The following is a 12,630-nucleotide window of genomic DNA, read 5'->3' as shown; positions in this document are numbered from 1 at the left end:
AGTACACTTAAAGTTTTATGTCTCTTAATGAAAATGGTTCAGGGGGGATTACGTTGCTTTTTCTTACACTACTTTTTCTTGGTTAGTCGCCCTTCTTGTTAGAAAAATGACACTTTCATATAAAATGGCCCATTCGTAGTCTCTTCCAGGACTTTCCTAAGGCTCATCCAGGTGAGTAAGGAAAGACGAGTAAGAGTTGCTGTTGGATTTGCAGATGACCTCATTTGTATAGTCCATTTTTTTTTTTTTGCGGTATGCGGGCCTCTCACTGTTGTGGCCTCTCCCGTTGCGGAGCACAGGCTCCGGACGCGCTGGCTCAGCGGCCATGGCTCACGGGCCCAGCCGCTCTGCGGCATGTGGGATCTTCCCAGACCGGGGCACGAACCCATGTCCCCTGCATTGGCAGGCGGACTCTCAACCACTGCGCCACCAGGGAAGCCCTGTACAGTCCATTTTGATTAGAAAATTTCAAGTTAACGACGTGTTATTTGCTGGTCTTATTGTCATTTTTTTCTCATGCTGTCCTCTCTCCACAATCACTATCGCTGATCTCCCCAGCTGTTGAATAGAGGCAGGTCAGCACGTGCAGGAAAGGCAGGACCTCAGAAGTTTGTGCCTCTTGGGATGAAGATGGCCGAGTAGAAGGACGTGCACACACTCCCTCTTGTGAGAGCACTGGAATCACAACTAACTGCTGAAAAATCATAGATAGGAGACACTGGAACTCATCAAAAAAGATACCCCACATCCAAAGACAAAGGAGAAGCCACAATGAGACAACAGGAGGGGTGCAATCACAATAAAATCAAATCCCATAACTGCTGGGTGGGTGACTCACAAACTGGAGAACAATTATACCACAGAAGTCCACCCACTGCAGTGAGGGTTCTGAACCCCATGTCAGGCTTCCCAACCTAGCGATCCGGCAACAGGAGGAGGAATTCCCAGAGAATCAGACTTTGAAGGCTAGCAGGATTTGACTGCAGGACTTTGACAGGACTGGGGGAAACAGAGACTCCATTTTTGAAGGGCACACACAAAGCATCAGGACCCAGGGGAAGGAGCAGTGACCCCATAGGAGACTGAACCAGACCTACCTGCTAGTGTTGGAGGGTCTCCTACAGAGGCAGCGGGTGGCTGTGGCTCACTGCAGGGACAAGGACACCAACTGCACAAGTTCTGGGAAGCACTCCTTGGTGTGAGCCCTCCCAGAGTCTGCCATTAGCCCCACCAAAGAGCCTGTGGCCTCCAGTGCTGGGTTGCCTCAGGCCAAACAACCAACAGGGAGGGAACTCAGCCCCATCCATCAGCAGACAAGTGGATTAAAGTTTTACTGAGCTCTGCCCACCAGAGCAACACCCAGCTCTACCAACCACCAGTCCCTCCCATCAGGAAGCTTGCAAAAGTCTCTTAGATAGCCTCATCCACTAGAGGGCAGACAGCAGAAGCAAGAAGAACTACAGTTCTGCAGCCTGTGGAATGAAAACCACATTCACAGAAAGAGAGACAAAATGAAAAGGCAGAGGACTATGTACCAGATGAAGAAACAAGATAAAACCTCAGAAAAACAGCTAAATGAAGTGGAGAGAGGCAACCCTCCAGAAAAAGAATTCAGAATAATGACAGTGAAGATGATCCAGGACCTTGGAAAAAGAATGGAGGCAAAAACTGAAAAGATGCAAGAAATGTTTAACAAAGACCTAAAAGATTAAAGAACAAACACCTAGAAGAATTAAAGAACAAACAAACAGAGATGAACAATACAATAACTGAAACGAAAAATACGCTAGAAGGAATCAATAGCAGAATAACCGAGGCAGAAGAACGGATAAATAACTGAGGCAGAAGAACGGATAAGTGACCTGGAAGACAGAATGGTGGAATTCACTGTTGCAGAACAGAATAAAGAAAAAAGAATGAAAAGAAATGAAGACAGCCTAAGAGACCTCTGGGACAACATTAAATGCACCAACATCTGCATCATAGGGGTCCCAGGAGGAGAAGAGAGAGAGAGAGAAAGGACCCGAGAAAATATGTGAAGGGATTATAGTTGAAAACTTCCCTCACATGGGAAAGGAAATAGCCACCCAAGTCCACGAAGTGCAGAGAGTCCCAAGGAGGATAAACCAAAGGAGAAACATGCCAAGACACACAGTGATCAAATTGACAAAATTTAAAGACAAAGAAAAAGTATTAAAAGCAAGAAGGGAAAAACGACAAATAACATACAAGGGAACTCCCATGAGGTTAACAGCTGATTTCTCAGCAGCAACTCTACAAGCCAGAAGGGAGTGGCATGATATATTTAAAGTGATGAAAGGGAAAAAACTACAACCAAGATTACTCTACACAGCAAGGATCTCATTCAGATTCGAGGGAGAAATCAAAAGATTTACAGACAACCAAAAGCTAAAAGAATTCAGCACCAGCTCTACAACAAATGCTAAAGGAACTTCTGTAAGTGGGAAACACAAGACAAGAAAAGGACCTATAAAAACAAACCCAAAACAATTCATAAAATGGTCATAGGAACATACATATCGATAATTACCTTAAATGTGAATGGATTAAATGCTCCAACCAAAAGACACAGGCTCACTGAATGGATACAAAAACAAGACCCATCTATATGCTGTCTACAAGGGACCCACTTCAGACCTAGGGGCACATACAGACTGAAAGTGACAGGATAGAAAAACATATTTCATGCAAGTGGAAGTCAAAAGAAAGCTGGAGTAGCAATACTCATATCAGATAAAATAGACTTTAAAATAAAGAATGTTCTAAGAGACAAGGAAGGACACTACATAATGATCAAGGGATCAACCCAAGAAGAAGATATAACGATTATAAATATATATACACCCAACATAGGAGCACCTCAATACATAAGGCAAATGCTAACAGCTACAAAAGAGGAAGTCGGCAGTAACACAAAAATAATGGGGGACTTTAACACCTCACTTACACCAATGGACAGACCATCCAGACAGAAAATTAATAAGGAAACACAAGCTTTAAGTGACACAACAAACCAGACAGATTTAATTGATATTTATAGGACATTCCATGCAAAAACCACAGATTACACTTTCTTCTCAAGTGCACATGGAACATACTCCAGGACAGATCACATCTTGGGTCACAAATCAAGCCTTGATAAATTTAAGAAAATTGAAATCATATCAAGCATCTTTTCTGACCACAACGCTATGAAGTGAGAAATAAATTACAGGGAAAAAAACATAAAAAACACAAACACATGGAGGCTAAACAATACGTTACTAAATAACCAAGAGATCACTGAAGAAATCAAAGAGGAAATCAAAAAATACCTAGAGACAAAAGACAATGAAAACATGATAATCCAAAACCTAAGGTATGCAGCAAAAGCAGTTCTAAGCGGGAAGTTTAGAGCAATATAATCCTACCTCAAGAAACAAGAAACACTTCAAATAAACAATCTAACCTCACACCTAAAGGAACTAGAGAAAGAAGAACAAACAAAACCCAAAGTTAGTAGAAGGAAAGAAATCATAAAGATTAGAGTAGAAATAAATAAAATAGAAACAAAGAAAACAATAGCAAAGATCAACAAAACCAGAAGGTGGTTTTTTGAGAAGGTAAACAAAATTGATAAACCATTAGCCAGACTCATCAAGAAAAAGAGGGAGAGGACTCAAATCAATAAAATTAGAAAAGAAAAGTTACAATGGACACCGCAGAAATACAAAGCATCATGACAGACTACTACAAGCAACTCTATGCCAATAAAATGAACAACCTGGAAGAAATGGACAAATGCTTAGAAAGGTATAACCTTCTGAGACTGAACCAGGAAGGAACAGAAAATATGAACAGACCAATCAAAAGTAATGAAATTGAAACTGTGATTAAAAATCTTCCAACAGGGCTTCCCTGGTGGCGCAGTGGTTGAGAGTCTGCCTGCTGATGCAGGGGACATGGGTTCGCGCCCCGGTCCGGGAAGGTCCCACATGCCACGGAGTGGCTAGGCCCGTGAGCCATGGCCGTTGAGCCTGCGCATCCAGAGCCTGTGCTCCGCAATAGGAGAAGCCACAACAGTGAGAAGCCTGCATACTGCAAAAAAAACAAAACAAAAAAAATGGGCAGAAGACCTAAATAGACATCTCTCCAAAGAAGACATACAGATGGCCAAGAGGCACATGAAAAGCTGCTCAACATCAATAATTATTAGAGAAATGCAAATCAAAACTGCAATGAGGTATCACCTCACACCGGTTAGAATGGGCATCATCAGAAAATCTACAAACAACAAATGCTAGAGAGGGTGTGGAGAAAAGGGAACCCTCTTGCACTGTTGGTGGGAATGTAAATTGATACAGCCACTATGGAGAACAGTATGGAGGTTCCTTAAAAAACTAAAAATAGAATTACTATATGACCCAGCAATCCCACTACTGGGCATATACCCAGAGAAAACCATAATTCAAAAACACACATGCACCCCAATGTTCCCTGCAGCACTATTTACAATAGCCAGGTCATGGAAGCAACCTAAATGCCCATCGACAGATGAATGGATAAAGAATATGTGGTACATATATACAATGGAATATTACTCAGCCATAAAAAGGCACAAAACTGGGTCATTTGTAGAGACGTAGATGGACCTAGAGACTGTCATACAGAGTGAAGTAAGTCAGAAAGAGAAAAACAAATAAGGTATATTAACGCATATATGTGGAAACTAGAAAAATGGTACAGATGAACTGGTTTGCAAGGCAGAAATAGAGACACAGATGTAGAGAACAAATGTATGGACACCAAGGGGGGAAAGCGGGGACAGGGGAGGGTGGTGGTGGGATGAATTGGAAGATTGGGATTGACATGTATAGAGTAATATGTATAAAAGAGATATTATCTAATAAGAACCTGCTGTATAAAAATAAATAAATAAATAAAAAGTAAGTTTGTGCCTACCCAAAAGTGCAAGGGCTCTAGAATCTTAGCGAATCTTTTGCTGTCTTTCCACATGCCATTTTATCACCACATTTTGAATCTAAGCATCTCATCTCAGTAGCTCCCTCACCAGCCAAACCACCAGCATACTGACAAGGGCAGAGGACGTGTGTAGTACATGCCTGACCTGTGTGTACCTGCTTTTGCCACTGCAGGTTCAAATCTTACCTTCCCAGCTGCATGGCACAGGGAGATCAGCTCGGTGCTTTGTGACCACCTAGAGGGGTGGGATAGGGAGGGTGGGAGGGAGACGCAAGAGGGAGGGGATATGGGGATATACGTATGCATATAGCTGATTCACTTTGTTATACAGCAGAAACTAACAACACTGTAAAGCAATTATACTCCAATAAAGATGTTAAACAAAAAAACCAAAACTCTTACCTTCCATCCTCCTCTCTTTCTCCTCCCTCCTCCTTCTCTCTCTCATATACACAACCTATTTTTGTCTTTGTATGTGTGTATTAGAATGCTCTATCGTAAGGAAATAACTTTAGGTAAATGTTAAGACTAATCTTTTAAGGATGCTTTAAGAAAGGTGAGTCATAAAAGTAAAATACTGGAAACAACTTTGGCATTAGACAAAGGGTTGGTTAAATAAGTTACCATACAGCCACATGACGTAGCTGCGATGCTTTTTCAGAATGCTTAATAGAACACTTCCGGGAAGATGGCGGAAGAGTAAGACGCGGAGATCACCTTCCTCCCCACAGATACACCAGAAATACATCTACGCATGGAACAACTCCTACGGAGCACCTACTGAACGCTGGCAGAAGACCTCAGACCTCCCAAAAGGCAAGGAACCTCCCACGTACCTGGTTAGGGCAAAAGAAAAAAATAAACAGAGACAAAAGGATAGGGACGGGTCCTGCACCAGCAGGAGGGAGCTGTGAAGGAGGAAAAGTGTCCACACACTAGGAAGCCCCTTCGCGGGCGGAGACTGCGGGTGGCGGAGTGGGGGAGCTTCAGAGCCGCGGAGGAGAGCACAGCAACAGGGGTGCGGAGGGCAAAGCGGGGAGATTCCAGCGCAGAGGATCGGGGCCGACCGGCACTCACCAGCCGAGAGGCTTGTCTGCTCGCCCGCCGAGGCGGGTGGGGCTGGGAGCTGAGGCTCCGGCTTCGGTCGGAGCGCCGGGAGAGGACTGGGGTTGGCGGCGTGAACACAGCCTGCAGGGCGTTAGTGCACCGCGGCTAGCCGGGAGAGAGTCCGGGGAAAAGTCTGGACCTGCCGAAGAGGCAAGAGACTTTTTCTTCCCTCTTTGTTTCCTGGTGCGCAAGGAGAGGGGATTAAGAATGCTGCTTAAGGGAGCTCCAGAGACGGGCGCGAGCCGCGGCTAAAAGTGCGGGCCCCAGAGACAGACATGAGACGCTAAGGCCGCTGCTGCCGCCACCAAGAAGCCTGTGTGAGAACACAGGTCACTATCCACACCCCCCTTCCGGGGAGCCTGTGCAGCCCGCCACTGCCAGGGTCCCGGGACCCAGGGACAACTCCCCCGGGAGAACGCACGGTGCGCCTCAGGCTGGCAACATCACGCTGGCCTCTGCCGCCACAGGCCCACCCCGCACTCCGTGACCCTCCCTACCCCAGGCCTGAATGAGCCAGAGCCTCCGAATCAGCGGCTCCTTTAACCCCGTCCTGTCTGAGCAAAGAACAGACGCCCTCTGGCGACCTACACGCACAGGCGGGGCCACATCCAAAGCTGAGCCCCTGGGAGCTGTGAGAACAAAGAAGAGAAAGGGAAATCTCTCCCAGCAGCCTCAGAAGCAGCGGATTAAAGCTCCACAATCAACTTGATGTACCCTGCATCTGTGGAATACATGAATAGACAACGAATCATCCCAAATTAAGGAGCCGTGTGGATGAAAGGCTCTTGGTGCTGCAGCCAGGAGTTACTGCTGTGCCTCTGAGGTGGGAGAGCCAACTTCAGGACACTGGTCCACAAGAGACCTCCCAGCTCCACATAATATCAAATGGCGAAAATCTCCCAGAGATCTCCATCTCAACGCCAGCACCCAGCTTCACTCAACGGCCAGCAAGCTACAGTGCTGGACATCCTATGCCAAACAACTAGCAAGACAGGAACACAACCCCATCCATTAGCAGAGAGGCTGCCCAAAATCATAATAAGTCTACAGACACCCCAAAACACACCACCAGACGTGGACCTGCCCACCAGAAAGACAAGATCCAGCCTCATCCACCAGAACACAGGCACTAGTCCCCTCCACCAGGAAGCCTACACAACCCACTGAACCAACCTTAGCCACTGGGGACAGACACCAAAAACAACAGGAACTACAAACCTTCAGCCTGCAAAAAGGAGACCCCAAACACAGTAAAATAAGCAAAATGAAAAGACAGAAAAACACATAGCAGATGAAGGAGCAAGATAAAAACCCACCAGACCTAACAAATGAAGAGGAAATACGCAGTCTACCTGAAAAAGAATTCAGAATAATGATAGTAAAGATGATCCAAAATCTTGGAAATAGAATAGACAAAATGCAAGAAACAGTTAACAAGGACCTAGAAGAACTAAAGATGAAACAAACAATGATGAACAACACAATAAATGAAATTAAAAATACTCTAGATGGGATCAATAGGAGAATAACTGAGGCAGAAGAACGGATAAGTGACCTGGAAGATAAAATAGTGGAAATAACTAATGCAGAGCAGAATAAAGAAAAAAGAATGAAAAGAACTGAGGACAGTCTCAGAGACATCTGGGACAACATTAAACGCACCAACATTCGAATTATAGGGGTTCCAGAAGAAGAAGAGAAAAAGAAAGGAACTGAGAAAATATTTGAAGAGATTATAGTTGAAAACTTCCCTAATATGGGAAAGGAAATAGTTAATCAAGTCCAGGAAGCACAGAGAGTCCCATACAGGATAAATCCAAGGAGAAATACGCCAAGACACATATTAATCAAACTGTCAAAAATTAAATACAAAGAAAGCATATTAAAAGCAGCAGGGGAAAAACAACAAATAACACACAAGGGAATCCCCATAAGGTTAACAGCTGATCTTTCAGCAGAAACTCTGCAAGCCAGAAGGGAGTGGCAGGACATATTGAAAGTGTTGAAGGAGAAAAACCTGCAACCAAGATTACTCTACCCAGCAAAGATCTCATTCAGATTTGATGGAAAAATTAAAACCTTTACAGACAAGCAAAAGCTGCGAGAGTTCAGCACCACCAAACCAGCTCTACAACAACTGCTAAAGGAACTTCTCTAGGCAAGAAACACAAAAGAAGGAAAAGACCTACAATAACGAACCCAAAACAATTAAGAAAATGGGAATGGGAACACACATATCGATAATTACCTTAAATGTAAATGGACTAAATGCTCCCACCAAAAGACACAGATTGCCTGAATGGATACAAAAACAAGACGCATATATTTGCTGTCTACAAGAGACCCACTTCAGACCTAGAGACACATACAGACTGAAAGTAAGGGGATGGAAAAAGGTATTTCATGCAAGTGGAAGTCAAAAGAAAGCTGGAGTAGCAATTCTCATATCAGACAAAATAGACTTTAAAATAAAGACTATTAGAAGAGACAAAGAAGGACACTACATAATGATCAAGGGATTGATCCAAGAAGAAGATATAACAATTGTAAATATTTATGCACCCAACATAGGAGCACCTCAATACATAAGGCAAATACTAACAGCCATAAAAGGGGAAATCGACAGTAACACATTCATAGTAGGGGACTTTAACACCCCACTTTCACCAATGGACAGATCATCCAAAATGAAAATAAATAAGGAAACACAAGCTTTAAATGATACACTAAACAAGATGGACTTAATTGATATTTATAGGACATTCCATCCAAAAACAACAGAATACACATTTTTCTCAAGTGCTCATGGAACGTTCTCCAGGATAGATCATATCTTGGGTCACAAATCAAGCCTTGGTAAATTTAAGAAAATTGAAATTGTATCAAGTATCTTTTCTGACCACAACGCTATGAGACTAGATATCAATTACAGGAAAAGATCTGTAAAAAATACAAACACATGGAGGCTAAGCAATACACTACTTAATAAGAAGTGATCACTGAAGAAATCAAAGAGGAAGTCAAAAAATACCTAGAAACAAATGACAATGGAGACACGACAACTCAAAATCTATGGGATGCAGCAAAAGCAGTTCTAAGAGGGAAGTTTATAGCAATACAATCCTACCTTAAGAAACAGGAAACATCTCGAATAAACAACCTAACCTTGCACCTAAAGCAATTAGAGAAAGAAGAACAAAAAAATCCCGAAGTTAGCAGAAGGAAAGAAATCATAAAAATCAGATCAGAAATAAATGAAAAAGAAATGAAGGAAACGATAGCAAAGATCAATAAAACTAAAAGCTGGTTCTTTGAAAGGATAAACAAAATTGATAAACCATTAGCCAGACTCATCAAGAAAAAAAGGGAGAAGACTCAAATCAATAGAATTAGAAATGAAAAAGGAGAAGTAACAACTGACACTGCAGAAATACAAAAGATCATTAGAGGTTACTACAAGCAACTCTATGCCAATAAAATGGACAACCTGGAAGAAATGGACAAATTCTTAGAAATGCACAACCTGCCAAGAGTGAATCAGGAAGAAATAGAAAATATGAACAGACCAATCACAAGCACTGAAATTGAAACTGTGATTAAAAATCTTCCAACAAGCAAAAGCCCAGGACCAGATGGCTTCACAGGCGAATTCTATCAAACATTTAGAGAAGAGCTAACCCCTATCCTTCTCAAACTCTTCCAAAATATAGCAGAGGGAGGAACACTCCCAAATTCATTCTACGAGGCCACCATCACCCTGATACCAAAACCAGACAAGGATGTCACAAAGAAAGAAAACTACAGGCCAATATCACTGATGAACATAGATGCAAAAATCCTCAACAAAATACTAGCAAACAGAATCCAACAGCAGATTAAACGGATCATACACCATGATCAAGTGGGGTTTATTCCAGGAATGCAAGGATTCTTCAATATACGCAAATCAATCAACGTGATACACCATATTAACAAATTGAAGGAGAAAAACCATATGATCATCTCAATAGATGCAGAGAAAGCTTCTGACAAAATTCAACACCCATTTATGATAAAAACCCTGCAGAAAGCAGGTATAGAGGGAACTTTCCTCAACATAATAAAGGCCATATATGACAAACCCACAGCCAACATCATCCTCAGTGGTGAAAAACTGAAGGCATTTCCACTAAGATCAGGAACAAGACAAGGTGGCCCACTCTCACCACTCTTATTCAACACAGTTTTGGAAGTTTTAGCCACAGCAATCAGAGAAGAAAAGGAAATAAAAGGAATCCAAATCGGAAAAGAAGAAGTAAAGCTGTCACTCTTTGCAGATGACATGATACTATACATAGAGAATCCTAAAGATGCTACCACAAAACTACTAGAGCTAATCAATGAATTTGGTAAAGTAGCAGGAAACAAAATTAATGCACAGAAATCTCTGGCATTCCTATACACTAAGGATGAAAACTCTGAAAGTGAAATCAAGAAAACACTCCCATTTACCATTGCAGCAAAAAGAATAAAATATCTAGGAATAAACCTACCTAAGGAGACAAAAGACCTGTATGCAGAAAATTATAAGACACTGATGAAAGAAATTAAAGATGATACAAATAGATGGAGAGATATACCATGTTCTTGGATTGGAAGAATCAACATTGTGAAAATGACTCTACTACCCAAAGCAATCTACAGATTCAATGCAATCCCTATCAAACTACCACTGGCATTTTTCACAGAACTGGAACAAAAAATTTCACAATTTGTATGGAAACACAAAAGACCCCAAATAGCCAAAGCAATCTTGAGAACGAAAAACAGAGCTGGAGGAATCAGGCTCCCTGACTTCAGACTATACTACAAAGCTACAGTAATCAAGACAGTATGATACTGGCACAAAAACAGAAATATAGATCAATGGAACAGGATAGAAAGTCCAGAGATAAACCCACGCACATATGGTCACCTTATCTTTGATAAAGGAGGCAGGAATGTACAGTGGAGAAAGGACAGCCTCTTCAATAAGTGGTGCTGGGAAAACTGGACAGCTACATGTAAAAGTATGAGATTAGATCACTCCCTAACACCATACACAAAAATAAGCTCAAAATGGATTAAAGACATAAATGTAAGGCCAGAAACTATCAAACTCTTAGAGGAAAACATAGGCAGGACACTCTATGACATAAATCACAGCAAGGTCCTTTTTGACCCAGCTCCTAGAGAAATGGAAATAAAAACAAAAATAAACAAATGGGACCTAATGAAACTTCAAAGCTTTTGCACAGCAAAGGAAACCATAAAGCAGACCAAAAGACAACCCTCAGAATGGGAGAAAATATTTGCAAATGAAGCAACTGACAAAGGATTAATCTCCAAAATTTATAAGCAGCTCATGCAGCTTAATAACAAAAAAACAAACAACCCAATCCAAAAATGGGCAGAAGACCTAAATAGACATTTCTCCAAAGAAGATATACAGACTGCCAACAAACACATGAAAGAATGCTCAACATCACTAATCATTAGAGAAATGCAAATCAAAACTACAATGAGGTATCACCTCACACCAGTCAGAATGGCCATCATCAAAAAATTTACAAACAATAAATGCTGGAGAGGGTGTGGAGAAAACGGAACCCTCTTACACTGTTGGTGGGAATGTAAATTGATACAGGCACTGTGGAGAACAGTATGGAGGTTCCTTAAAAAACTACAAATAGAACTACCATATGACCCAGCAATCCCACTACTGGGCATATACCCTGAGAAAACCATAATTCAAAAAGAGTCATGTACCAAAATGTTCATTGCAGCTCTATTTACAATAGCCCAGAGATGGAAACAACCTAAGTGTCCATCATCGGATGAATGGGTAAAGAAGATGTGGCACATATATGCAATGGAATATTACTCAGCCATAAAAAGAAACGAAATTGAGCTATTTGTAATGAGGTGGTTAGACCTAGAGTCTGTCATACAGAGTGAAGTAAGTCAGAAAGAGAGAGACAAATACTGTATGCTAACACATATATATGGAATTTAAGAAAAAAAAATGTCATGAAAAACCTAGGGGTGAAACAGGAATAAAGACACAGACTTACTAGAGAATGGACTTGAGGCTATGGGAAGGGGGAAGGGTAAACTGTGACAAAGCGAGAGAGAGGCATGGACATATATACACTACCAAACGTAAGGTAGATAGCTAGTGGGAAGCAGCCGCATAGCACAGGGAGATCAGCTCGGTGCTTTGTGACCGCCTGGAGGGGTGGGATAGGGAGGGTGGGAGGGAGGGAGACGCAAGCGGGAAGAGATATGGGAACATATGTATATATATAACTGATTCATTTTGTTGTGAGGCTGAAACTAACATACCATTGTAAAGCAATTATACTCCAATAAAGATGTTAAAATAAAAATTTTAAAAAAAAGACATACAGATGGCCAAGAAGCACATGAAAAGCTGCTCAACATCAATAATTATTAGAGAAATGCAAATCAAAACTACAATGAGGTATCACCTCACACCAGTTAGAATGGGCATCATCAGAA

General features: G+C 41.9%; 1 protein-coding gene across 2 annotated transcripts in view; it reads right to left on the bottom strand.

The window, feature by feature from the left end:
- ANKRD44 (ankyrin repeat domain 44) overlaps positions 1 to 12,630 on the bottom strand; it is a 325,912-nt gene that overhangs the window by 145,936 nt on the left and 167,346 nt on the right. The window lies entirely within an intron of this gene.

This window comes from Monodon monoceros, unplaced genomic scaffold (genome assembly GCF_005190385.1).
Source record: "Monodon monoceros isolate NGI ecotype Baffin Bay Population unplaced genomic scaffold, NGI_Narwhal_1 Super_Scaffold_16, whole genome shotgun sequence".
Taxonomy (NCBI): domain Eukaryota; kingdom Metazoa; phylum Chordata; class Mammalia; order Artiodactyla; family Monodontidae; genus Monodon; species Monodon monoceros.
Note: the sequence above shows the minus strand (reverse complement) of the source record. Positions and strands in the feature narration are given on the sequence as shown.